The sequence below is a fragment of the Geotrypetes seraphini genome, chromosome 2 (assembly GCF_902459505.1).
Source record: "Geotrypetes seraphini chromosome 2, aGeoSer1.1, whole genome shotgun sequence".
NCBI classification, from domain to species: domain Eukaryota; kingdom Metazoa; phylum Chordata; class Amphibia; order Gymnophiona; family Dermophiidae; genus Geotrypetes; species Geotrypetes seraphini.
The window spans coordinates 183544283-183562060 of NC_047085.1; the positions used below are offsets into that span (position 1 = coordinate 183544283).

Below are 17778 nucleotides of genomic sequence, written 5' to 3' on the forward strand. Positions count from 1 at the left end.
GTAGATCCTAGCATGTGGTTCTTGCCCTCCCAATCAGCTGTACTTCCTCAAAAAATGCTCTGATGTTACCATTTCCAGGGGCATTTGCAGGCCAAGGTGCAGCAATACCTGAAGCTGCCCCAGGAGCATGAGAATTTTTTGGATGGGATGGATGCTGCTGAGGGGAGAGGGCATGTTCCTGCTGTGAATCACTACCAATCATAATCACCTCTCAACCTGATCTTGCTCTGCCAATGACTCATGAACTCTCTGGATGAAGACCCACATATGAGTCTATAGACCAGCCTTGACGTAACTCAGCAATTGTATTGGGGGGGGGGGTAAAGTAACATGACTGGCTTGCAAAAATTGGGTTTATTAGGTGTTGTGTCACCAGACCATGGGCTGGCCAGTCAGGCATGTGTGGCAAGGGGCCTTCATAGGTGTGTGGTCAATGTGCCATGGAATAGTACCTGCCAGTGCTTAGTCTGGGGGTGGGTAGGGTGGTAGCATTAAATGATCTGAATCCCTTAGAGGTGCCCCACAACCTCCCCCCCTCCTGGGGACATGTGCTCCATATCCCTTCCCTGCATGCAGATTGTGAAAAATTGCAAGCAAACCTTAGGAAATTGGAAGACTGGATATCCAAGTGGCAGATTAAATTTAATGTGAACAAATGCAAAGTGATGCACATTGGGAAGAATAACCCAAATCACAGTAACCAAATGCTAGGGTCCACCCTGGAGGTTAGCACCCAAGAAAAGGATCTGGGTATCATTGTAGACAATACGATGAAACCTTCCACCCAATGTGCGGTGGCCAAAAAAGCAAACAAGATGCTAGGAATTGTTAAACAAGGGATGGTTAACAAGACTAAGAATGTTATAATGCCTCTGTGTTGCTTCATGGTGCAACCTCACCTGGAGTATTGCATTCAATTCTGGTCTCCTTATCTCAAGAAAGATATAGCAGTACTAGAAAAGGTTCAAAGAAGAGCAACCAAGATAATAAAGGGGATGGAACTTCTCATATATGAGGAAAGACTAAAAAGGTTAGGGCTCTTCAGCTTAGAAAATAGATGGCTGAAGGGAGATATGATTGAAGTCTACAAAATCCTGAGTGGAGTAGAATGGGTATAAGTGGATTGAATTTTCACTCCATCAAAAATTACAAAGACTAGGGGACACTCAATGAAGGAGGATGAGTGAGAGGGGAGGAAAGATGTTGCACATTTAGGGAAGAGAAAGGAAAGAGGAAGAATTGGGGTGGAGGAGCGGAAGGGAGAGATGATCCATTGTACATGAAAAAATGAGATATCCCCGAAAATAAACCCTAGTGCGTTTTTTGGACCCAAAATTAATATAAGACACTGTCTTATTTTCGGTAGATATTTTCAGTTGATATTTTCAGTTGGCAGACTTTGGGGACCCCTGCAAGCTAAGGTATTCTTTCTGAGGTATTAAAAGAGTCTGTGCTTCTGAAGGCCACCCCCCAGTTTCTTCTCTTGCTGAGAGGAAGAAGCAAGTCAATCACTCTAGAATACTAGTTTTTCTCTACAATATGCCACTGTGACATTCCTATTTCTTCCTGGCGATGCCAGTTTATAATGCCACACTATCATACTTTAGTGCATAAGTTGTTAATCATATTACCAAATGCTCATGTATCGATATTATACCTGTGTACTTATTATTCCTGTGTAACTCGTCATACCTATGTTAAAGTTATTGTATAACTTTTCTTATTGCTTAATAATATAAAATAATAAAAATATTGAACAAAAAAAAAAAAAGGAGAGGTTGTGTTAGCTAATAAAAGATGTAACTTCTGTATAAGTGAAAGTCGCTAAGTTGAGGAAGAACCGTTGGGGGCAAAGTTCCCCCTTCTTTTATGTGTTAAGAGGAAACTTTAGTATTCTTTTCTTTTGTAAATCTGGACTTCTTCTCTTAGGCCTTTTATTCTTCTTTGATGGGCCAGTGCAAGGGTACTGGGTGCCCTTCATGAACTTTTAGCCTTAGATTTTGTTAACTAAATTCAACAAACACACACACATCTTATAAAATTGCATAATTGGACATCATCCCTTGGATTCTACATATAGAACCCAAATTTGGGTGCACTGCTGAGACATGCTTGCAAATTAATTGATACATTAGCTCTTAAACAGCAATAATTGGATGCCAACAAGCAATTATTGATGTTAATTGGCATTCATTAAAATTTGTGCATAGATCTAGATGTGAATTAGAGAATGACACAGGGACACATTTATTTATTTATTTATTCAATTTTCTATACCATTCTCCCAGGGGAGCTCAAAATGGTTTACATGAATTTATTCAGGTACTTGAGCATTTTTCCCTATCTGTCCCAGCAGGCTCACAATCTAATGTATCCGGGGCAATGGGGGAATTAAGTGACTTGCCCGGGGTCACAAGGAGCAACGTGGGTTTGAACCCACAACCTCAGTGTGCTAACCACTGCGCTACACTCTCCCCTTTGTCCCCATCCCCGGAGGAACTCAATTTCCCTGTCCTGTCCTTGCAAGTTTTGTTGCTGTCCCTGTCCCTGCTCCATTCCTGTATGCTCTGTCCTCATCTGCACAAGCCTCAAACACTTTAAAATCATAAGTGTTTGAGGCTTGTGTGGTTAAGGCAGAGCATACAGGAATGGGACAGGGACAGCAACAAACAAAACTCGTGGGGACGGGATGGGGAAATTGAGTTCCTGTGGGGAAGGGAACAAATTGTCACTCATGTCGTTCTCTATTTTGAATCTCAACGGACTCTACGTTCTTCCCAACAATATCTTCTTGCCGTTCCTTTTGTCTGTCAGTTGTTTTACGATACAACACGTAAAACAATTTTTTCAGTAGCCGCACTCAAATTGTGGAATGTCCTACCCCTGACCCTGAAACAAGAAAATAAACCTCAACAACTTTAAATCTAATCTTAAAACATTTCTTTTCCAAAGATGCTTATGAAATCTATTCCTAGGTCCCTCTATTCATAAGACTCAGGCATTAGGCCTAACATTAAAGACTCTACCTCTTTCGTTTTTCACTTTCCTCTTTTTATTTTTATGCAATGTATCCTTCCCATTTACCTTTATGTATCATGTTATGTCTGTACTGTTTGCAATACACTGTATTAAAGCGACCCTTGATGGTGGAAGAACTTGAAATATCCCTGTAAGCTTAATCAAAGAAAAAAACGCTGGGCCACGAAGCCAATCAAACAGAAACACATGGTGATAGCCCTACTGCTCCTCCTAATTCTAACAAATCAGAAAGCAAAAGGAAACTATAACTTTCCAATACCAGTTATAGAAATAACCAATAGAAACCACCACATTAACATGGAAAAACCAGTTAGACAGAAAATGTGATCGATTGTTCCACCTCTATGCACCACAACATTCCCCAGAACTGGGGGAGAAGACCTACAAACACATCCCGAAAACATCCCAGGATCAGATCCACCCCCCATACAAACTCCCTCATCTACCCAAGAACATCACAGTACACTAATACAGAATATACATCAATAAAATGTGCATACATGAACATCAGACCCGTAAGCCAAAAAACCGAGACCATAAGGGACTGGATAGAAACAGAAAAATTAGAATGCCTCTTCCTCACAGAAACATGGCTAACCTCGGACACCGACCCTAGAATAATTGAAGTCTGCCCACAAGACTACAAAATACAAGTAGTGTGGAGAGACAAAAAAAGAGGAGAAGGACTAGCTATCCTAGCAAAAAAAAACAAAAACATTGCCCTACAAGACAAGTCCTCACACCACACCACTACTTGCCAAAGGTACCATAACATGCCTCCTCTGCTACATAAAACCAAGAAAATGGAACACAGCTAAACCAGAATTTGAAGAATTTATACTCAGAAACTCCCTCACTTCAACCTACAACCTACTCCTAGGAGACCTTAACCTCCACCTCGAAGAAGAAACTTCCAAACAAGCAGAAAGCCTCTTATCATTTCTCAAAAACTTTTCCTACAGAATCCTGGACCCACAAACCACACACGAAAAAGGCCACCAACTCGACATAGTGGCCTTCATGACCCTACAACTCACCATACAAGATATACCACAAATGGAAACTGGGCATGCACACACTGGTCAGACCACTACATAAACAACTTCAAAGTCAAATGGGCACGAGGCAAAGCCAAACAAAAAACCCAAAGCTTAACATACGAAACACACACACACACACAAAAAAATCGATCCACCCAAATTCTGGAACAAAGTAGACAGCATGATACAAGAAGAAAACCCAAAAGACTTCGTTAACCACTGGCGCACCCCAAGTACGAACATCCTTGAAGACATGACACAACCACTAACTAAAAACAGAATCTGCAAACACTCAGACAAATGGTTCGATAACGAACTACTGCAACTCAAACGACAATGCAGACGTCTCGAAAGAGAATGGAGAAAAAACAACCAGGAACACCATAAAAACAACCTGGAGAACACTGAACAAACAATACAAACAAGCAAAAAAGATAAAAGAAAGTCATACTACACAAATCAAATAGGCACAGAAATCCAAGACACCAAAAAACTTTTCAAACTACTAAAGGAACTCACAGACACCAAACTCTACCTAGCTACCAAAAGTACTCCTCCCCACACAGCCAACCAACTGGCAGAATTCTTCAGAAACAAAATCGCAGCTGCTAGAAATACCTTCTCCGGGACTCCAAACCATCTCAAAGAAATTTTGCTGCACCCACAGAAAAAGAATCCTGCGCAGCAGACAGAAACTGGTCAGACTTCCAAGACATACAATGGCTCAACCTAGACAGACTCTACAAAAAATACAATCATGCGGCATGCGATTCCACACCCACCTTTTGCAATGGACTAACTACATGCTCACAGAAGGCCAATTCCCACAAGGTCTTTCCGAGATCATCATAACCCCCATCCTGAAAAGACCCCAAGGGAGCCACAGATCAACCATCCAATTACAGACTCATAGCCTCAATACCACTATACGCCAAGATAATGGAAGGCTTCGTAGCAAAACTCCTCTCCGAATACCTAGAAAACCACAATTTACTCCACCTCTCACAATCAGGCTTCAGAGGCCAACACAGTACAGAAACATTACTATTCTCTCTCCTAGATATAGCCAAACAACACCTAAGCAAAGGCAAAAAAATGCTGCTCATTCAACTAGACCTCACCTCAGCATTTGACCTGGTAGATCATGACATCTTACTACAAACACTGGAGACAATAGGAATCGTAGGCAGAGTCTACAACTGGTTTGAAGGAGTCCTCCGCTCAAGGAAATATAGAGTCAAAACAAAGAAAGAACAACCTCTTCAGAGTCCCCCAAAGCTCGCCACCATCCCCAATACTCTTCAACCTCTACATAGCCACTCGGCACATGCCTAGACAAATTAGACATAACCTCATACAGCTACGCAGATGATATCACCATCATCTTGCCTTTCGACCAATCCACTAATGACACAACAATCAAAATACATACAACACTAGAAACAATATCACAGTGGATGAGAGATCACAAACTAAAGTTGAACCAAGACAAAACCAAATTCCTACTTCAAGAAAAAAACAAAACACCCACTACAACAAACCTAGAATTAAACTCCATCCTATACCCCCTACAACCCAACCTAAAACTGCTGGGAATAATAATAGACAAGGGCTGCACCATGCAACTTCAAATCAGCAAAATGGTCCAGAAGGCATTCACAACCATGTACAACCTAAGAAAAATCAGAAAATACTTCAACAAAGAACAATTCAGACTCATGGTCCATGCGCTAATCCTGGGTCTCCTGGACTACTGTAACAGCCTGTACTTGTCATGCCTCACCTAAACCTTAAAACAATTACAAACGGTGCAAAACACAGCTCTCAGATTGATATACTCATTAAAAAAAATACGATCACATTACCACTGCTTACCAAGACTCACACTGGCTCCCAATAGAAGAAGCATGCATACAATATAAATTCTTTTGCACCCTCTTCAGAGCCCTAAATGGAACTGGTCCCAGCTACCTAAACAAACACCTGATCAGGAATAACACATCAAGACCAAGGAGAACACAGGCTCTCTTCACCCATCCCCCAGCAAAAGGCATACAAAGCAAAAAAAACTATATGACGAATTACTAGCCACCAGAGCAGCGAAAATAGACTGCCACCTCTCCAAGCTACTGACCAAGACAACCAACTACAAAACATTCAGGAAAGATCTGAAAACTATACTTTTCAAAAAATTTGTCAAATGAGCTAATCAAAAACCTTATAAACTCTCCCCCAAAACCCATTGCTCATGCGTCTTCAATTTGTGTAATTTCACTCTATCTATCAACTCTGTAAGCTCCCTGGGAATGCCCAGGCCAACTCTTTTTGTAAACCGCCTAGAACTGAAAGGTATTGGCAGGATAGAAAACACTAATATATTGTAATGAATTCTCACTTAAGTATTATTAAAGCAATCAGATGCACAATGTGCCAAGACTCTGCCAGGAAATTTGGAAGACAACATCATGGCTAACTGGGGAAGTTCTGTGTTTATACCTGTGCTTGAAGAAAGAAGATGTCATGCTGGGACAGATCACAGGTCCATCAAGCCCAGTGTCCTGTTTCCAACCTGTTTCCAATCTTGCCAAGTACCTGGCAAGATCTAACTGACAGTGGAAATGATAGCACAATTGTTCTGATTCTACATAAGAGCAAGATCTACCCAAAATCATTCAGTGGAGACTACAATTGTACCTGGAAAAAGAACTTCTTGAACATGAAGTTTAAGGAGGGTTCAGAAAAAGGTGAGAAACAATCCTTGAAATGTGAGATGGATCCTTGAGAAAATGAAAGAATACCAAAAGGATAGCTACACCTGTTTTATTTGCTCCAGTAAGCTCTGCGACACACTAGGAAGCATAGACATACCACCATATCTGACAGTTCCCAAGTTGCGGTTAACAGGGAATTTGTTTTTGCAATTGTGAACTGCATTGAGAACAGTGAAGCATTTATATTGCATCAGTATTATGAGACTGATCTAGCACAAAAAAAAAGTAAATTGGGGACATATTTATCTGCTGACCCCTGATGCAAGCTTCAGGGGTCAGTTCAATAAAAGCGCTTCATGTCCCTTTTCTTGAGGCTTATTGTGCTTTTCATTGTAAAAAATCATTTCTGCATTTGCACTGTGGTCCCTTTGGTTTTATGCTAATTGTGGATTGATACAATAACAGCACCTATGGATGCCAATTTTAACATCGATTAGCCACCTGACTGAAAACTGAACACACTCGAGGCAACTATCCAGGTGGTCACTATGAGTCAACACTGACTAAAAAAGCATTAAAAAAAAAAAAAAAGCTGAAGGTGGATAAAATCATGGGAATACATGAAACTCATCACAGTATATTAAGAGTTGTTTGTGGGACCACTAAGGGATCAATTCGATCGATCCATGGAGATGGGAATGGTCTTGTGCAAGTGAAGTGGGGAGGATGTTGTCCCTTATCATAAAAATAGTAATGGAGTCTGACCTCAGGAGTGGGAAAACAATGGAGATTTTGCTGAAGGAAAGGATACTGAAGCACTGTATCTAAACATTAGCACAGGATCTAAAAGAGCTTATCATTCTCACATAGGAGAATCATGAATAAATTGAGAAGCCCAGAGATGAGTCCCAAGGTAGTAGATTGGATTAGAAATTGATATAATACAGCAAAGACTGTAACTTGGGTTTTATTTTATGATTTAGTTATTTGCAGTATGTAAAAGATAAAAAGTTAATTTTGTACAGATGCATATGATAATTTGGCATTTTATGTATAGTCCTTCCAGAGCATCAGAATTATTATGTTTTTGTAAAAAAAAAGAAAAAACAGAAATGGAATCAATTTCCTTTGGAGGAGAGTATTATTTATAACAATAATATATTTTTTCAATGCTGTCATCCAAGTAATATAGAGAAGTGGATACCTGGCATTGTGTGGGAAGCAAGAATTATTAAGATATGTTTCTTTATTTTAGGATCAATAAACAACAGTGGAGGTCCAGAAGATAGTTGGTGTCTAATTTTATTCGTCAAATCACAGAGTCCACCGCACAAGACTCTGTGATTTGATGAATAAAATTGCACACCAACTATCTTCTGGACCTCCACTGTTGTTTGTTGGTTCTTGACTTTTGTGTGGCGGCTTTTCTCCTGGTTTTCGTTTTGATTATTTATGTTAGAACCCACTCGGCTTTTTTTGTGAAAAGATTACAGGTTTTAATTAAACTTTCTGGATACCTATAGAATAGTTGACAGAGGATGGTGGTAGTAGAGTGCCCCTGAAATCAGCCCAGTAGCCGATTCTCTTCAGTGTCTTACGAGTGATATTGTGGAAGGGTAAGACATAAAAATAGTCTTTTTTTTTCAGATGACAGATCTGCACCAACAGGACCCTTCCCCCAGAGTAGCTGGAATGAGAAATGTAGAGTCATGCAATTGTGATGGATATCTAAGAGAATGCCCTGATGTGCATTGGTCAGGGCAAAGACCCTGGAGTGACAATGTCTGGTGATCTCAAGGTAGCAAAACAGTATGACAAAGCGGTGGCCGGAACCAAGAGGGTGCTGCAGAGCATAGAGAGATATAACCATAATTAAAAAGAGGAAGTGGTCGTGCTTTTGTATTAGCTGATGGTTCAAGTCTGGAGGCTGCATCTCAGAAAGGATGGAGAGAAGCTAGAGAGAGTTCAGAAATCAAAATGAGGAGTCTGCACCCAAAGGTGCTGGCAGGTTTCTAGCAGCCAAGTACTGTCCAGCAAGGTCAATTGTGATCCAGGCAGACTGAATGTTCAGATAAAAGCCTTGGAAGTGGAATATGGGGGTCTGGGTATTGAACTGAGTGTGGAATATTGATGCTAATTTACCAGGGTTGATGGAAAATTAATGAGGGAAAAACAAAATCTGACTTTGATAAGTAGTAATATCCTACATACTGTATGGCCATGTTTCTATATATTCCTGCACTATGGTAGAGTTGGGATCAATGGCCTTTTTTTGTAGTCACCTACTATGTTATTTTGTTCCTGTGGATGCACTTGTCAGCCTGGTGGATTCAGAAGGTAAAAAAAAAAAAAAAAATGACCATAAGGGCATTTAGGGTGAAGCAGTAAAACCAAGAGAATGATAGTTGCGGAGAAGTTTTAAAATAACTTGAAGTTTATTTATTTAGTCGATTTTCTATCCCGTTCTCCCAGAAGAGCCCAGAACGGGTTACAATTTTACATACATACAAATTCACACATAGCACATATACAGAACAACCAATAGAAAAGAAGAATGGCGCAAGTGAGATACCGTATTTTCACGTAGATAACGCGCACCGTGTAAAACGCGCACACGGGTATAGCGTGCGAAAAACACAAATCTATGTACAGAAATTTTTATATACCGTGCACACCCGTATACCGCGCATGCCGCCCCGACTCTCCCGTCGCCGCCCGACTCTCCTTTCGCCCGCCCCGAGTCTCCTCTGGTCCCGCCTGCTCGTTTCCAGCCCTGCCCCAAGTCTCCTCTGGTCCCGAATGCTCATTTCCAGCCCTGCCCCAGTCTCCTCTGCTCCCGCCTGCTCGTTTCCAGCCCCTGCCCCGAGTCTCCTCTGGTCCCGCCTGCTCATTTCCAGCCCTGCCCCGAGTCTCCTCTGGTCCCGCCTGCTCGTTTCCAGCCCTGCCCCGAGTCTCCTCTGGTCCCGAATGCTCGTTTCCAGCCTGCCCCAGTCTCCTCTGGTCCCGCCTGCTCGTTTTCCAGCCCTGCCCCGAGTCTCCTCTGGTCCCGCCTGCTCATTTCCAGCCCTGCCCCGAGTCTCCTCTGGTCCCGCCTGCTCGTTTCCAGCCCTGCCCCGAGTCTCCTCTGGTCCCGCCTGCTCGTTTCGCCGCCCTCTCCTGCTTGCCGCTCTGTAAGCATGCGTAAACCATCTACAGACAAAGAAGATGGTCTGAGCATGCTTGCCGCTCAGTTTTTCTGCGCCGGGTTTGTCGGGGCGCGCTTTGATCTGTCACCAAGGCGGGCCTTTGTCACGTGTGCTTTTGACAATGTGGCTTTGTCCCCCCTCTATCTGGCCTTGTAATTTGCCCAGTAAAATACCTATTTTGCCTTTGCAACAGCATCTCAGCCTTTGGTAAGCCTATAAAGATTAATGCTGCTGTAGAGCCCACATTTCAGTAATTTGATCTCTTCAGATTGGTATTCTGCATTTATCTACCCGGTAGTAGAGTTTATCAATTAAATTTAAATTTACCGCCATAATGGAAGGAATGAGACGAAAGTCATATACAGCGGACTTTAAGCTTAAAGTCGTTGCGAAAGCTGAGGAAATAGGCAACCGGGCCGCAGTGAGAGAGTTAAATGTTGGAGAAACATCGGTGCGTGAATGGAGAAAAGATAAGAAGGAACTGGAGAAATGCAATCCGCGAAACCGGGCACGTCGTGGGGCCAAACCAAAATGGCCTCAGCTGGAGGATGACTTGAAGCAGTGGATTCTGGAGAGAAGGGAGCAAAATCAATCAGTCTCTACTGTTGTGATTCAGATGAAGGCAAAACTACTTGCAAATAGAAGAGGAATACCCGACTTCAAAGCTGGCTTCACATGGATCTCAAAATTTATGAAAAGGAACGGACTATCAGTTCGAATGAGAACAACTGTTGGCCAGCAACTTCCAGATGACTGGCAGCAAAAATTGATTGATTTCCGTGACTTTGTCGCCAAAGAAATATCTGAACTTGGCATCACTGCAAAGGACGTCATCAACATGGATGAAATTCCAATGGCATTCGACATTACAGCGACAAGAACCATAGCCCCCACAGGTACTAAATCTGTTGTCATCACCACAACTGGGCATGAAAGAACGTGTTTTATAGTAGTTCTTGGTTGCTCAGCTAGCGGGGTTAAGTTAAAGCCCATGCTCATTTTCAAAAGGGTCACTATGCCCCGTGAAAAGCTGCCCACCAGTGTGGTTGTGCACTGCAACAAGAAGGGATGGATGGACTGCGACGTAATGAGATTGTGGGTAGTAAATGCTTTAGGGCAAGACAGGGTGGATTCTTTGCAAAAAAAATCTTGTTAATTTTTGATGCCATGGCTGCCCACAAAGAAAAAAAATGTTCAGGCTACATTAATTCTAACTCGTAGCCCACATCGCTGTGATACCTGGAGGCCTGACGTGTAAGCGCAGCCACTTGACATCGCAGTGAATCATCCATTCAAGACTTTTGTTAGAAGGAGTGGGAGCAGTGGATGCAGAGCGGCACGCACGAGTACACACCTGCGGGGCGGCTGAAGCGGGCACACTTTCACAGAAGTCTGCAAGGTGGGTGGCTTCAGCATGGGACAAAATAACACCAGATACCATTCGAAACGGATTTAGAAAGCGGGCATTGTTTATGAAACCAATGACACTACGGCTACTACCAGTGCAGCGAAGGAGGCAACAACACGGATATCAGCGATGATGACGATGACGATATCACTTCAGAAATTAACAAGGATCGGTCTGCAGGCTGTGTTCACTTTATTTAATGATGGATGATGACAATTCAGATTTTGATGGATTCAAGGATTCAGATGACTGTGATGATGATGACTGAAATAAACCTGTAAACTTTGTTTATTTACCGTACAACTTTACCGTAACTACGGTAACTGTATTTAGATTATTTGTCCTCGATACTTCGTTGATCTACCGGTTAAATGTTATAGTTTATAAGAATGAACATGTGATTTCTGGTTCTTGTTGCTGAATTCATATTCACTAACTCTAGATTAAAAGTTATACGGTTGTTTATAAAGAATGAACAGTTTTTTTTTCTTTTGACGTTTTTGGTTGGAGGTGTGTGGTGAATGGTGCGTGAGTTTCTCCTATGTCCATTTTTGTTCCCATTCTAAAAAAACACTGATAAGTTCCCAGAAAAAGATACATTAAAATAAGAAGTGAAAACAAAGGCCCCTACAGATGAGAACATAAGAATAGCCTAACTGGGGTCAGTCCAATGGTCCATCATGCCCAGTAGCCCATTCTCATGGTAGCCAATCCAGGTCACTAAATACCTGGTGAAAACCAAAGAATAACAACATTCCATGCTACCCGATCCAGGCAAGCAGACGCTTCCCCCATGTCTTAATAACAGGACTATGGACTTTTCCCCTCCAGAATTTGTCCAACCTTTTTTAAAACCGCAACGCTATCTGCTTTTACCCATAACATAAATCTTTCATTCCAAACAGAGACCTTGCTAGATGTCAAATACAGAAAGAACAAGGTACCGTAACTTCACAAGGACTTAGCTGTGCAGGAATACCTATACCTATATACCTATACCATATACTAGTGCAAAAATGTGCAAGGTCTGTTTTTTTCTTTCCATCACTACATAGCTACGGTAATGGCCACACAAGCAGCGCTGTTACAAATATATTCTGAAGGTCAATGCTAAGGTTAACAAAGTTTCCTTCCTTGGACCACAAGGAGATACTGACAAACCACTGAAAGAGATCCCAGAACAACACCCAAAGACCCACTCAGTGTGTGAACCAGTTGAGTGGAGTGGACTAGGGTAACTGGGGGTGGAAATGGACCCGGAGTTTTCTCAGCAGAATTTCCCAGACCACCTCTTCCTCTCAACACATTGACACCGCTAGTGGGTTTATTTATAGCTTTTTCACCCCCTTCGGTCTGCCTGTCCCCCCTTGAAGGTCTGCCTGTCCCCCCTTGAAAGTCTGCCTGTCCCCCCTTGAAGGTCTGCCTGTCCCCCTTGAAGTCCTGTCCCCCCTTTAAGTCCTGTCCCCCTTGAAGTCCTGTCCCCCTTGAAGTCCTGTCCCCCCTTGAAGTCCTGTCCCCTTGAAGTCCTGTCCCCCCTTGAAGTCCTGTGCCCCCTTTAAGTCCTGTCCCCATCCTGAAATACTGATGCCCCCCCGAAGCCCGATTCATCACCCCGGAAGGAACGCTCGCCACCCCACCCGAAGGACCGCTCGCACCCCCACCAAAGGACCGCTCGCACCCCCACAGCCTCCCCATCTCCCCCATGGAGAAGCTGTCTACCTTGTTTTCGGATGCCAGCGAGCCCAGCTGTTTCCTCTGCCGGCGGTCCCGCCCCTTCTCTGAGCCCTGCTGCGCTGCTTCCTCTTCCGGCGGTCCCGCCCTTTCTCTGATGTCAGAGAAAGGGCGGGACCGCCGGAAGAGAAAGCAGCGCAGCACAGGGCTCTGAGAAGGGGCAAGACCGCCGGCAGAGGAAGCAGCTGGACTGGCATCCGGAAACAAGGTAGACAGATTCTCCATGGGGGAGGGGTGGAGGCTGTGGGGGTGCGAGAGGTCCTTCGGGTGGGGGTGCGAGCGGTCCTTTGGGGTGGGAGTGCGAGCGCTCCTTCCGGTTGATGAATCGGGCGTCGGGGGGGGGGAACTATGTAAAAAAAATTTTGTACAACGCGCTTACGCGTATAACACGCAAGGGTATGCGCGATTCGTAAAAACCACGTATAACGCCCGCGTTATATGCGAGAAAATACGGTAATTCCTAGGTGCTGTGTGTAGGACTGAATACATGTTAAGGGGGATGAGCACAGTAGCAAGGCAAATGGTAATGCAATATAAGTATAGCAGGTAGAGATACAATACATTCGTTGCATAGGGCAAATATATTCATAAAAACACAAGAATAGCCTTACTGGGTCAGACCAATGGTCCATCAAGCCCAGTAGCCCGTTCTCACGGTGGCCAATCCAGGTCACTAGTACCTGGCCAAAACCCAAGCACTAGCAATATTCCAGGCTACAGATACAGGGAAAGCAGTGGCTTCCCCCCTGTCTTTCTCAATAACAGACTGTGGACTTTTCCTCCAGGAACTTGTCCAAACCTTTCTTAAAAACAGCTACGCTATCTGCTCTTACCACAACCTCTGGCAATGCGTTCCAGAGCTTAACTATTCTCTGAGCGAAAATATTTTTCCTCCTATTGGTTTTTAAAAGTATTTCCCTGTAACTTCATCGAGTGTCCCCTAGTCTCAGTGCATCTGGTTCTGTACCTCTGTTATTACAGTACTGTTCTCTGGATTGTCATGTAAGCTAATCATCAAATGCAAATTTAATATAAAGCTCCATTGTTCTTGAAGCCACTGTTGAGTGACTTTTGTCAGCAGCAAGCAAACTAAGGTCAGGGATGCCTACTGTACTGTAAATAAGGTACTATATGCTCACAATGGTCTCCCATGGGGAAGTACAGGCAGTTCAGTAGATCTTTTCTTAGCCTATAAAATGCTCTAAAACCATTGCTTATTGTATGCAAAGTCAACGCTCTTTGGAGGACTGTGGTAATACACACTGTGGTCCACTGTGCTTCCTGGTTTCATAAGGAAAGCAAACCATACTTCCTACAGCCGTTCCTGATATCGAAGACTAATAAAATAAGCATTAAACTTTTAAATGTAATTTTCCTATATGGATGGCCCCATAGCTAATTAATTGTGCCTTTGAGAACTGACCTCTTTGCTCCTTCTTATTCACTGTGTTGTAACCGTTTCCCCATGCTGCTACACGGACCTCTTATCCTGTAAATCGACTTGAACCTAGGGTTACCAGACATCTGGACGTCCGGTCGGATTTCAAAACCCGGCACTTTGTCCAGGTTTTGGAAAGCTTCCACCTTGGGACCGTATCAGGAGGGCATCTGCGCATGTGTGGATGCAAAGTGGTGATGTCAAGTGCACGCATGTGTGTGATGACATTGCGTTGCATGTGCAGATGCCCTCCCGATGTGGTCCCGAGGACGAGAACAGGTTGGGGGTTGGAGGCAAGGCTGGGGCGGAATGGGGCATGACTTGGGCGGAATGGGATGGGACTGGGTGGAACTGGGCGGGGCTATGGGTCCAGATTTTACAGGAAGGCCTAATACTTTTGCAAGAGTTCTGAATATACCCTGCTTGCTTCATGGCAAATGCTATTTTTGATTAGCAATTTTTGTGAAGATGACTGCCATCTAGTGGCTAAAGTCTGACTACCAGGACAATCCTCAGTTGGAAAAAAGCTATAGTTTGTCCAGCTCTAAAAAAAGGTTTCCTTTGATTTATCTGACCCAAATAACTACAGTTTTAAAATAACCTACATAAAATAACTGTTACAGGAGTAAAATCTGGTAACCCTACTTGAACCTGTACTGGAAATGTGCGATCATGAAATTCTGATTAGATTAGATAGGTAATCTTCAGCCAGAAAAAATCTGACCACATCTCCCCATATTTAAAAAAAACTGCACTGGCTACCAGTCAAAGCCAGAATTATCTTCAAATTTGGCTGCTTCTGCCACAAGACATTATTCGGCTCCTCGCCCACCTACCTCATGAACCACTTCGTTCTACAGGACAATCTCCACCTCTCCTGCAAAATCCTTCTATTCTCATTCCCTACTCCCAAGGGATGTCAATTAAAAAAAAAATTACTTGATAGGACACTATCCTTTCAGGCAGGTATCTGGAACAACACCCTCAGTGCCCTTCTCCTGAATTCTCCATCATACCAATCCATCAGAAGATTTCTGAAAACGCACTTATTGAACAAGGTTATCTGATCCTTCGGAACCCTTCCATCCTTCCTACAATCCCAACTCACCCTTGCCTACCTGCGCACCCCCACGTAATCTCAATGCTGTAATATCCATGCTCTGTTCTCATGTACTGATACATGCGGTATCCACATTGAATTAAGAACATAAGAATTGCTGCTGCTGGGTCAGACCAGTGGTCCATCGCGCCCAACAGTCCGCTCCCCGCGACAGCCCCTAGGTCAAGACCAGCGCCCTAACCGAGACCAGCCCTAACCTGCGTATGTTCCAGTTCCACAGGAACTTATCTAACTTGGTCTTGAATCCCTGGAGGGTGTTTCCCCTACGACAGCCTCCAGAAGAGCGTTCCAGTTGTCCACCACTCTCTGGGTGAAAAAGAACTTCCGTACGTTGTACAGAAATTACATTACATTACATAGGTAATCCACCATTACCTTGCGGTTCAAGGTGGATTACATAAGAATTGTCATGAAGTTACAAGATATATAGGTGGATTACATAAGAATTGTCGAGAAATTAAGGTAATACATGTTGGGTAATTAGAACATTTTAGATTTGATAGGAGTAGACAGTGTGGTAGGTGGAGCTTGGGAAGGAACTGGTCGTGTTAGATAGGTATTATGTATTTTTTTGAAGAGTAGAGTTTTTGTTTCTTTTTTGAAGGTTTTGTAGTCTGTGGTCAAAGACAGCAGATTGGTGATTTGTCTGTCTAGGTTTTGCTGCTCTGGTGACCATTAGGTTGTCATATAGTTTTCTTCGTTTGACATTTTTGGTTGGCAGGTGTGTGAATAGTGAGTAGGTTCTTCTGTGTCTGGTTGAGGAGGCTTGAATTAGTCGGTTGTTCCAGTAGCTTTGTATAGTAGGCAATAGAATTTGAAGTGTACTCTTGCTTGTATTGGGAGCCAGTGTAAGTCGTGGTATGCCTCTGTGATTTGGTCATATTTTTTCAATGAGTAGATGAGTCTTAGGGCTGTATTTTGTATTGTTTGTAGTTGCTTTATCATGGCCACTGGGCAGGGGAGGTATAATATGTTGCAGTAGTCTATTAGTCCAAGGATAAGAGATTGTACCAAAAGTTGGAATTGTTTCCTGTCGAAGAATTTTCAAATTTGTCTTAGGTTTCTCATAGTTGCGAATGATGCTTTTATTATTTTGTTGATTTGTGGTTGCATGGTACACCCTCTGTCAATCAGTACTCCAAGAAGTTTTAGCGTGGGTTGAATGGGGTATGAGATCGAGTTTATTACTAGGTTTGTTAAGGTAGGAGTTTTGCTGTTTTCTAGAAGGATGAAGTTTGTTTTTTTCAGAGTTAAGTTTTAGTTTGTGTTCTGTCATCCATGTTGCAACTGTTTCAAGTGTTTTGTATATTGTGCTTCTCATGGTGGGCTCTGGATGGTCAAAGGGGAGGAGAATGGTGATGTTATCTGCATAGCTGTATGAGGTTATGTCGTGTTTGTCTAGGCAGGAGTTGAGGGAAGCTATGGATAAGTTGAATAGTGTGGGAGACAGAGGTGATCCCTGGGGAACTCCGCAGGGGTTGGACCATGTTTCTGATTTTTCTTTCTTTGTTTTAACCCTGTAAGTTCTGGATTGTAGGAAGCCTTTAAACCATGAGAGTACCTTACCTGAGATTCCTATGGAGTCTAGTGTTTGTAGGAGGATGTCATGGTCTACCAGGTCGAAGGCTGCGGAGAGGTCTAGTTGTATGATCAGGATTTTCTTGCCTGTACTGAGATGTTGTCTAGCTGTGCCCATGAGTGTTCCTAGTAGGGTCTCAGTGCTGTAGTTGGTTCTGAAGCCAGACTGTGTGGGGTGGAGTAAGTTGTAGTTTTTTAGGTATGAGGTTAGGGTTTTAGCTACGATGCCTTCCATCAGCTTAACGTACAGTGGGATTGAGGCTATGGGTCTGTAGTTGGATGGTTGATCTGTTGTTTCTTTGGGGTCTTTTAGTATCGGAGTTATGATGATTTCGCTGAGGTCTTTTGGGAAAAGTCCATCTGTGAGTAAAGATTGTATCCATTGTAGGAGCAGGGAGCGGAATAGTGTACTTGAGGTTTTCAATAGGTATGGGGGGCACAGGCTGCATGGCTGTATTTATTATATAGTTTGTTGAAGTCTGACCATTGTATGGGTGAGAAGTGGGACCAGGTTCTGTCTGATGCAAC

At 43.1% G+C, this 17778-nt stretch overlaps 1 protein-coding gene across 1 annotated transcript in view; it reads right to left on the reverse strand.

Annotated features, from left to right (window-relative positions):
* Positions 1-14556, reverse strand: part of CARMIL1 (capping protein regulator and myosin 1 linker 1) — a 476507-nt gene extending 461951 nt beyond the window's left edge. The window contains exon 1 of the mRNA XM_033934492.1: positions 14538-14556. The gene's annotated coding sequence lies outside the window, so the exon portion shown is untranslated. The remainder of the gene's footprint in view (positions 1-14537) is intronic.
* Positions 14557-17778: the final 3222 nt, after the last annotated feature.